Below are 11,711 nucleotides of genomic sequence, written 5' to 3'. Positions count from 1 at the left end.
CACACTAAGGACAACTCAGTGATGATTGATTTGCATAAAGGTTACTTTAAATGGAAAACAATATGTATATCAATTTTTTTAAATGGATATTTTCATTAATTAATAAAAGATACATATGGCTTGAATTATAGTTTAAATTTTCTAAATAGTGTTAAAATAAGCTACTTACCCACTCGTGAAGAGTTGGCTAAATTTGATTATGGAGATTTTCATTAATTGAAAAAAAAAGATACAGATGGTTTGAATTATAGTTTAAATTTTCTATATAGTGTTAAAATAAGTTAATTACTCACTGATGAAGAGTTGGTTAAATTTGACGGAAGTTGGCTAAATTGGGGAAATTTAGGGTTTCATAAGATACAATATTTTTTTGAAGAAAGATGACTTTCTCAAATTTCAAGGCCAAGTTTCCACCGTTTATAGAAAAATATTATGATGTGTGGGTCATTAAGATGAAGAACATGTTGCAGGCTCATGGTATTTGGGATCATGTCCAATTTGGGTTTTCAAAACTTAAAAATGAAGAAGGCAGCGTATCCATCCAACAGGGAGTGGGTTGAGCGTTTCAGAAGATTATGATCATGTCTTCAGCAAAGATAACATGGGAGACCTTGGCAACAAGCTATAAAGGTATGGAAAAAGTCAATATTGTTAAGTTACAGAATACTAGATGAGATTTTGAAAGTCTTTAGATAAAGGAGATAGAGGACATCGATTCTTTCATGAATCAGGTCATGACTGTCGTAAATCAGTTAAAAATTTATGGTGAAGATATTAAAGATCAAACGGTGGTTGAGAAGGTCCTCAGATTTTTTTTTTATGAAATGTGATGCTGTGGTAATAACGATAGAAGAAGCCAAGGATTTGACATCATTGGCAATTGATGAGTTGATGGGATCACTTTTATCACATGAGGCAAGGTAGACAGAAATAATGACTCCACTTTAGAAACCGCTTTCAAAACTCTAGTTTCTATTTCAAGAGACAGAGGTCGAGGCAGACGTAAATTGAGAGGTAGAGGACAAGGTAGAAGACGTGGTGGTCAGAGAGATGGCCAAGAAGAGCATCAACATTAAAGTGGAAGCAACAACAGAAGCTTTAACAATAATCAAAGTGTTGACAAATCAAAGGTGAGATGTTATTATTGCAATAAATTTGGTCACTATGCTCATCTAGGAAGAGGATAACTCATCAAGGAAACCAAAGAGCTAATGTTACTACAAAGAGTACTAACTCCATGTTCCTAGCTTGCCATACCAGGCATGAACCTTCTGATAATGTGTGTCTATTGGATATTGGTTGCAGTAACCACGTGACAGGAAACAAGGATTTGGTTCCAAACTTAGATCAATATGTGAAGACAAAGGTAAAGTTGGGGACTGACAAGACTATGGAAGTAGACGGAAAAGGAGTGATCAACATTCTGACCAAGCAAGGGGAGTCGAAGAAAATCTCAGAGGTATATTAAGTTCTTAGTCTCAAATATAATTTGATAAGTGTTGGTCAGTTGACACAAAAGGGATAAAGAGTTATTTTTCAAGGACAAGAGTGTGTTATATATGACAAGCTCCCAAGCAAGAAGTTGATAGCAAAGGTGTAGATGACAAGGAACAAACTATTTCCTCTAATTACGAATTGAAGTGATGAGGGTAGTTCTTTTATAGTTGCATGCTCTAATGATTATTTGTTATGGAACTTTTGGTTTGGACACTTGATCTTTTTTGGTTTAATATTGTTGCAATAGAAATAGATGGTTAGACGATTACCTCCCATCAAAGAACCTGCTAGTACTTGTGAGTGTTGCATCTTGGGAAAGAAACACTGTGAAAATTTTCCAAAGGGAGTTGCATACAAAGCAAAGCAACCTCTTGAGCTAGTGCATACAAACTTGTGTGGACCTATGAGGTCACATTCGATTAGTGGAAGTTGTTACCTCCAAACTTTCATTGATGATATTAGTAGAAAGACTTGGGTTTACTTCTTGAAGCAGAAGTTTGAAAATTTTGCAAAGTTCAAGGAATTCAAATCCTTAACAGAGAACCAAAGTGATTGATAGATCAAGATATTGAAGTTACGTCGTGGTGGAGAATATGATTCAAAGGAATTCCATGATGATTGTAAACAACATGGAATCAGAAGAAAGTTTACAACTAGGTACACACCGTAGCAGTATGGTGTAGCAGAGAGAAAGAAAAGGACGATTATGAACATGGCAAGGAGCATGTTGAAAGGAAGAAACTTGTGTAATGAGTATTGGGAAGAAGCAATTGCATGTGATATTTATGTGATAAACAGATCTCCTACAAAGAGTCTGATGAACAAAGTTGAATAAGAAGCATGGCCAGGTATGTCTTGCAATGTATCTTATCTCAGAGTGTTTGGATGTGTAGCTTATGCACATGTTCCTAAAAATATAAGAGGCAAATTGGATGATAAAAGTGAAAAATTCATATTTACAATTTGTATAACACTATCACTAAGAAGACCATAAGTAGCACAGATGTTGTGTTCAAAGAACAAGAGTCATGTAATGAGATTGTAGACAAAACATTTGATGCACAAGAACCATTGATGTAAGAGGATGATGTAATGGAAAATGAGTAGCAAGGATCAAAAGAACTGACACCAAAAAGAGGCACCCCAACAAGGACTCCAAGTTTTTCTAAGCGGCATGGATCTTCAAGAAGATCAACAGACCGATATTCTCCCAACAACCAATCAGGTGATGAATCAAGCAATGGAAAGAGAGAGAAGTATGAAATATATTTATGACGATTTGGATGTTAGTTCAAATTTTTCAGTGTTGTCTTTTCGACTTTCTTCGTTTGAAGAAGCAATCAGAGATGAAAATTGGGTGCAAACCATGGATGAAGAAATTGAAGCTATTGAAAAGAATGATACATGGGATTTGGTTGATTTGACAAAAGATAAAAATCCCATTGGTGTGAAGTGGGTGTACAAGACAAAGATGAATGAGAAAGATGAAATTGACATATTTAAAGAAAGACTTGTAGTAAAAGCATTCTCGCAGCAATCGAGAATAGATTTTGGAGAAATGTTTGCTCTGGTAGCTAGATTGGAACCTGTAAAATTAGTTCTAGTCACAACAACTGAGAACAAGTGGAACATATATCAGGTGGATGTGAAATCAACCTTCTTGAATGGAATTCTAGAAGAAGAAATTTATGTGCAATAGCCTCCAGGTTAGGAAGTTTAAGTTAAAGAAGATAAAGTTTACAGGTTGAATAAATCACTCTATGGACTCAAGAAAGTGCCTAGAGCTTGGTATAGTAGAATTGATAGATACATGATCAAGAATGGACTTTCTATAAGCACCATTCAGCCTACCTTGTACACACAGGTAAATGAGCATGGACAAATTTTGATTGTTTCCTTATATATTGATGACATGATTTATACAGGTGATTTTGAGTTAGATGAATTTAAAGCAACCATGATGAAATAATTTGAGATGATAGATCTCAGTCTCATAAAATATTTTCTTGGAATATAAGTTGAGCAATCTGGAAAAAGGAATTTTTATTTTTCAAAATAAATATGCTAGAGATTCGCTGAAAATATTCAAGATGGAAAATTGCAAACCTGTCCCTACACCAGTTGCAAAAGATACAAAGTTAAGAAATGATGACGAAGGATAAGATGTCAATCCAAATCTATCCAAAATATTGGTTGAGTGCCTCATGTATCTCACAACCACAAGACTAGATATTAAGCAAGGAGTGAGTTTGATTTCCATATTTATGGAGACTCCAAAAGACACACATTGCAGAGAAGGAAAAATAATTTTGAGATACATAGAAGGAAATCGAGATTGTAGCATAATATATGCAAGAAAAAAAAAAGGATTTGATTGGATATACAGATAGTGATTTGCAGGTAGTTTGGATGATAGGAAGAGCACTTATGGTTATGTGTTCCATCTTGGTTCAGGTGTGATTTCATGGGCATCTAAGAATCAACCTATTGTAACACTATCATTAGCAGAAGTAGAATATGTAGTAGGAATATCAACAACATGTCAAGTAGTGTAGTTAAGAAGAGTATGTGATGGACTCAAGTGAAAAAAACAAGGATCAACAACAATATATTGTGACAACACCTCAGGGATTTCACTATCCAAGAATAGTTTGTTTCATCAAAAGAGCAAGAATATTGATACTAGATATCACTTTATTAGAGAACTTGTGAGAAATGGAGAACTTCACTTGAAGCCTTGTAAACCTAGTGATCAATTGATTGATATATTTACTAAGTCATTAGAAAATGATGTGTTTAAGTTTCATAGAAGAAACTTGGGTGTTGTGAGCCTAGCTGAGAGATAGACCAACATACATGTTTGTGTTGTTATGAGTCAGTGTTAGTTTAGTGGTCGTAATTAAGGGGGACTGTTAAGATAAGCTAATTACTCATGCATGAAGAGTTGACTAAATTTAGAGAGTCAAGTTAAGTCAAGTCAAGTCGAGTTAACTCATAGTCGAATTTAGTGTGTGATTGTATGTCAAGTTATTTTAGGTGAGTCAATAGTTTAAAAAGGTTTAAATACCCCTTAATGGGTTCAATGTAATCATCAAGTTTTTGTGTGATCAATAAAAGAGTTGCAACTCGTGTTATTGTGTGTGATTTATTTGTGTTATTTTATGCCTTGCCTCCTCTACATTTCCAACAAGTAGAACTAAAATTTAGAGGATACTTGAAACTAATAAGCTACTTATTAAAATTGGACAATTAGAAAATAACTAAGATAGTCATATTAAAAATAGAAAACTCCTTGAGGATTTCAGATGGAGGGAAATGTCTCTTGCATTTGCATGACTTTTCTTGACTTGACTAATTGTTCACCCTATTGGATTCCTGCTTTATTTCTCTTTAGGCATCTTTTTTGGGCTTGTTTTTCTTGAGTGGAGACCACCTTGAAATCCATTGTCTAAACTGCAAGACTAGACTATGAGGAAATAAAGCCCAATTGTTTACTCTTAAGATAGGCCTTATACACAATCCTAGCCTCATGAGCTGGCATGTCCTGCACATATTTTCCATGCCATGCTTCTGCAAGGGCAATTAATTGTGGGTCATCCAAATCCATATCAATTTTGGTAACTCTTTTTCTTAAGCTTCTTCCAAATAGGAATTAATCATTTCATGTGTAAATGTATTTTTTTGGTTCTCATCAGGATACTTTTGCATGCCATTTGATTTACCTTCTGATGATTACATTCTTGATTGAATGTTGACTTGCTTAGGAAACTCCTTGGAAGAGGAGAGACATGAATGTTGGCATGCTTTGGAGACTCCTTGGAAGAGGAGAGAGAGTTGAACCTATTTTCATCCCTACGGATCTCTTCATGGTTTGAGGTTCCCTAAGGACTCGAATTTCTACTTCTTTGGGGGAATTTTCCCAAATCAATTAGCTCTTCTTGAGAAGGGTTTTCTTTAAACGATTCCTCGTATTCATCAAATATTCCTTAAGAAAATGTTTCTATGCATGACAATACCTGCATCTAAAGGGGACTTGTTCATATTCTAGAGACTACTTCCAAACACTATCCTAATAGTAAATTTCTATGGAGGTCAGAAGAGGTTGGGAGACATTCATGTAAAAAAATATTCATGCATAAAAATGTACCTATCTCTCTTGGTAGTCTTCGATACTTTAACAAAGTTGTCGATGGCATTGCCAATGGATTCAACGGTTTCCTCCTCCCAATATTCCTTGGGGAGAGAAAACGGATGAACCCACATTAGGTATCTAAGGAAATCCTCCTTCTCTCGATTATACTATTGCTTCTCCAAATTGTATTTCTCCTTCTAGAATCAAATGAAGAGCCCTACATTGTTTAAAAAAATATGACCCTTGCTAAAAGAACCCTTGATTTGTCTTCTAATTTGGAGAAAATTCCCCTAACTCGAGTTGTATTTGATTATGAGGTTACATTTATTTGGGATCCACCCAATCAAATCCTTTTGAGAGGGCCATAATACAATAAATTTGTAGATTAGAGAATGATCCTCTGTATATTAGATATATTATCCAATGTTGCTAGATTTGACTTCATATTTGGGATCTTGCATTGCTTTTGGTAGGAAACACCCAACATTTCTAGCTTGCCATGACACATATAATGGAGGGTTTATTGTGAAACTAGAAATCCCACTCCGTCTAACTACTCTATGAAAAACATGTTGAGGATGAAGAGATTGATGGGGAATACTAGTAGATTCAAAATCATTATGAACTCCTGAAACAATCTAGCTAAAGCAAGGGACATAGACCCCTCTAGCTGAGCCAATCATATATAATTAAACCCCAAAGTTTACAAAAAGAAGCCTAAAATTTTCAAATAAAGTTTAAAAACCAAATTTTAAAATAATCTATATATGAAGGACCCACCTCTGCACACCGATTTGACTGGTAAGTCTAAGAAGGCATACATACTCTACCCCCCTCTGGTTTTGAGCTTGTGACCTCTAATGAGGAAACACATGCTCTTAACCATTAGGCCCACTCAAGGTAAATTAGTTTTATTATTGTAATTATATATTATTATTTGACTGTCTATTCTATTTGCTCAATTCTCAAATATGATTTTCTCTATTATATCATTGATATAGTCATATTTTTGACATTGACTTAATTGCATTCATGTTGAAAATAGATAACATACCTACATTGGATTTGCTTTTGATGTACAAGTTGAGAAAATAAATATTTTCTTTAAATGAAGAATGAGAATAATTTGTATTATAGAAAAGAAAGTGAGGATTAGATTGAACCTAACATGTGAATCTATTTGAACAAACTTAAATTATTCATTTATAATGAAACAAGTATATATAAAATACAATTAGTGTTTTCATAATGCCGCCCATTTATAATGAAACCAACATATAGAAAATACAATTAGTATTTTCACAATGCTAAGATGAGTATTTGAGCATTAGGGTTTGTTGGTTTGCTCATCCAATCTATATGTGGGTTTGAATAACATTAACATTTTGTTGATTGGTTCATCTATGGCACATTATGTTAATTTCTTAGTTTGTTTCATTTGATACCCTCTATTTGTGGTTCATAATAGCAAAATGTGCAAAAGCAAAAGTCTTAAGCATTAATACCTTTTTAGGAAAAATTGACTCTTCCATGATGATTACAACCATAGAGAATAAGCCTAATTAGGGCCATATGTAATGAATTTGGATATATTTGCAAGGTAAATTTACACTATATAAAAAGAATTCAATTTGTGAAGTTGTCATGAATGGATTTCCATTGGATTGTCATTGTGCTTTTGATCTTTATGTCAATTCATATTAATTCTTCCTTTGTCATAAAAACCATGGATAATGATAAGAAAACACTAGAATGATTGCAAAAATGATTTTGAATGTTTAAAGATAAACTACATTCATATACCAAGTCCACTAATGAGCTTCTAACTTTCCTCCTAAATAATTTCTTTCTAGACAACTATTGGAAGAGTATGCTTGAAAATAAAATGTTTATAGTTAAATGAATGAAAGGAATATCATTACATCATTTTATCTTGATCATTTAACCCAAAGGCATGGCCTTATCAAATATAGCTCAATCATCACATTCTATCCACAAAATACTAAGTCAAGACATACTTGTTACCCCATCTCAACCAATAATTACAATTTTTTTTAAAGATTATAAGATTATGGGGAGTAAATGTGAATATGAAGAATTTTCACCTTAACAAATTTGTAGGGAATTATATTATATATGTTTCAACAAATATTTTAAGGTTAAAAGAAATTCGTTTTGTAAATGTCCATTATATATGGGTAGATAGAGCTTGCACTAGTGAGACCCTAAGAGACATGCTTTAGTTGATTTCATCCTAGAAAAACGCACTTTGTGTAATGCACCTCAATTTTCACATTTACCTTTTTTTTCTTTTTTTGAAAGGATAATTACACTTGTGGTTTAACTTATTAATGTGTTGTATGATACATTTCTTGTATCATTTTTTATTTAACAAATCGAAAGCTCTGCACACCAATATATGTGTTTGTGTGTGCATTATTGTCTTCGAATGACTCCTCAAGGCCTTTTATTTTCTTTTAAAGGATAATGAGGTGGCTACGCCACCCCTTTACCTCATCTTGCAAAAAGGAAAAGGGTGCATAATTGACATACAAACATGCACAATTGTTAAGGCTCAAGACCGGTCATTACCAGCATTATATTGTTAAGTTTATAACCACAACATAGGGTGGTTGGACCCTGTGCCTTTAACTAAAGAAAATTGTGTGCTTACCATTGCCTTGGGTTATTGTTGGAGGAGCTAGTTGGGTTGACTGACTAGTCAGATAGAAAAAAGGGTCGTCGGCCCTACCAATTAGCCCTAGTCAAGTCAATAGTTTGTAATACGATGTAAAATTAACTAATGGAAGATAAGAAGCATAACAAATTGGACTGTTATACTTGTGTAATTGTTCCGCTAGTCTATATATATTTTCATGTATAATAATGTAAGGGTAGATTCGACACATAAAAATAATATATCTCTGTGCAGCATGGCTATCTCCTCATTACTGTGTTCTTGTATCTCTCTATTCTTATTGTATAATTTCTTGAAGTATGTGTATTGGTAACGATGCATGATATTTTCAAGATTACAACATTGGTTCTGTTGCGATAGTCAGAACTCGGGTCATATATGATGCAAGCACAAATGTTAACCTTAGACAAGATACAATTATGGTTGGAAGAAAAAATTAATAATTATTTGAAGAAATACGCATAAAGGAATCACTTATCGCTTGTCGAAGCCTTAACTAGCATTTTCACATAAGCACATGAGAGTTTTATAGAAGCTGCTCTAGTAGAGATCAAAAAATTTCTTGATAACATTGCCTATGAAAAATCTTGAAAATGAAAAAGACACACAATTGTTACTTAAATTATAGAACGAAGCTCAAACAAACTTACATGAGTGGCTCAAGTTGATTTTGGAATACTACTGTGAAGAACAATCCATAAGAGATCGTACTTTTGTTAAACATATAAAAACTATATTTTACAACGATTTACACGACAGTTTCTTCTGCACAATTCCGACCTTATTACAAGAATTCCTTCTGGACAACTGTGCAAGACACATCTTCGAGTATTGACCTCCATTAGGATCACTAATTAATACCAACTAGAGGAAGAAACAAACAAATTGTTATAAATTTCTTGACAACCGCTACAAAAATACAAAGGAAGCATGGGATTACATTTTAAGTAAATAAGTAAGGTTGACGGGTACTCTCTTGCGAACCAAAACTAGTATCGACATGGGGAAGGGTCGTGGATCATGAGAAATAAAGAAAAACAATGAAAATAAAAAAGATAAAGTTTGAAAATGACTTATAACCGATAAATATGGAAGGAAGTAAGTCATCTCCTAGGAAAAAACAACAGGAAAATAATAGGCCAAGTAGTGACTGACAATACAAACAATCGATTGACATACAAAAAATAGCAAGGGATAAAAGGCAAAACGGATGGGAGAAGATTACAAAACAAGAGTACCAGAGGAAAATAATGAAGAATTTGGGGCGTGAGGGTGAAGATGCATGGGAATCCTTAGAAGAGTTAACAGGCGTAGCACCACTTGCACCGATGGAGAACGAAGGTCTACTGATAACCCCTTGAGAGAAAGTAGATGCTATGGAAGTTGAAAAATATGGTCCAATAGTAAGGAACACTCTGATTAGATATATGTCAAGTCCTAGAATTCAAGAATTTCTTGAGTCATGAAATTATTCTTAAATACCGACAGTCTAATAGACTGGAGAAACACAAAGAAACCAGAAGTTATGAATCGATCAATGAAGAGTCACAACTGCAAGTAAGTCAATTTACATAATATATAGATAGGGATTATAATATCAATGAGTCACTATATCAAAACATAAGTGATAGCGAAGAAAATAAAGACACAGGATCCATTAAGGAATATAACCAAAATGACCAATTTTGTCTAACATACCCTATACGAGCAAAATGGGTCTGAATCATATACCCATCTATGAGGGTGATGAGGACATGAAAAGACATTGGTTTCTCTGTGAAAATTTTGGACCACAAATGACATCAACTATGAAGATAAGCAGATGGCATAGTTTACCGCAACTTTAAGAAAATATGCTCTCACGTGGTTCATGAACCTAACCAAAAAAAAAAAAAAAAGATGAGATAAGGGCTATATTCCTCACATTATTCAACTCAAAATACATTAATAATTTGGATGCACATAAACTAAAGGAAATCAAGCAGATGCCAAACGATTATGTTTGAGAGTATGACAAACTATTCAAAGACTTACTAAGCCAGATACCATCCTATCGACAAGAATATTCTAGTCCAATAGTATGTTGTTGGCTTACTTCAGAAAACTTTTGGATCACTATGAATGCATGAAGTCAAAACATGTAAGGAAAACCTTAAGTTAGCACAACGAATCAAATAAGGTGATGAAGTCCAATCCATTGTTGCTCCAACTGACATCAAGGTTGAAGATAAATTAGAATAACCACAAAACTATTTGATGTAGTTATCATTTCAAAAGAATCACCTATGGTGTACCAATTGTCATATGGAAGGTCATATAAAAGACACCTGTAAGTTTTTAGACTATTTTGATAAAGATGTTAGATGAATACAAACTCAGGTATATTGTGATATTTATCAAATTGCTTCTAGTCACTCCACTAAATAATGGCATTATAACTTACGAAATTCCAAGCCAAAGTGGTGTGCCATATGCTAAGACAATATACATTCAGAAAGCTAAACCTAATTACCACGTTGTTTACCATTCACAAGCTACTAATGAAATCCCATAATCTTCCCCATTCAGTGAAAGAGGATGTGGCCGAGGAGGCTATGGAGGAGGTTGAGGCGGTTATAATAACAAAGGTCACTGTAGTGGTTGTGGTCATGGACGAGGAATATTTTACTGTTATACTTGTTGGAAAGATGGATATATTTCCACTAAATATCCCTTAAAATATAATACCGTTCTATGCTTTTGTAACATGTGTGGCCTAGGCCACCATTCATTGGAAGACTGCCCTAAAATCATAGAAAAAGTCTTAGACAAAAGGTTTGTCAATTTACTACAAACTATTCCGAAACATGAGATTCTAAACAATAAAAAACTTCCGGTTGTCATAAGGTATAGCACATGAAAAAATACTAACAATCAATACCATCAACTAATTCGTCCAATCAAAAATATGATGACATATCCTGATTTGAAAGATCATAACGATTCAATGAAGCAAGATGTGAAATTTGTTATGAAAGAGAATGAAGGACAATGTCTGTCTCAGGATCCACTTTTAGAAAAATTACTTGAACTTTTAAAAGAATAACACTTTGTCGCTTGCCTAGTAGACTTGTTAAACATGTTGAAAAATTGCAATGAAAACAAAGAAAGAGGGAAGAACCTTAGACAATCATCGCAAGGGAATCAGATAGAAGATCATGATCAATAGGTGGACTTGGAAATACATGGGTTTATAGTTAAACTTGTTGTTGTTGATTTCAGATAAAAATTAAATATTCTTCCCAGGGAAACTTGGATTAATATGAGACGACCAAACCTGAACAGAACATCTAACTATCTTAAATTGTCCAACCAAATATTTATTGAACTGATTGGCACATTACG

The sequence above is a fragment of the Pinus tabuliformis genome, chromosome 2_1 (assembly GCF_031772625.1).
Source record: "Pinus tabuliformis cultivar Carrire ecotype Pingquan chromosome 2_1, CPIR1, whole genome shotgun sequence".
In the NCBI taxonomy this organism is placed as follows: Eukaryota; Viridiplantae; Streptophyta; class Pinopsida; order Pinales; family Pinaceae; genus Pinus; species Pinus tabuliformis.
Note: the sequence above shows the minus strand (reverse complement) of the source record.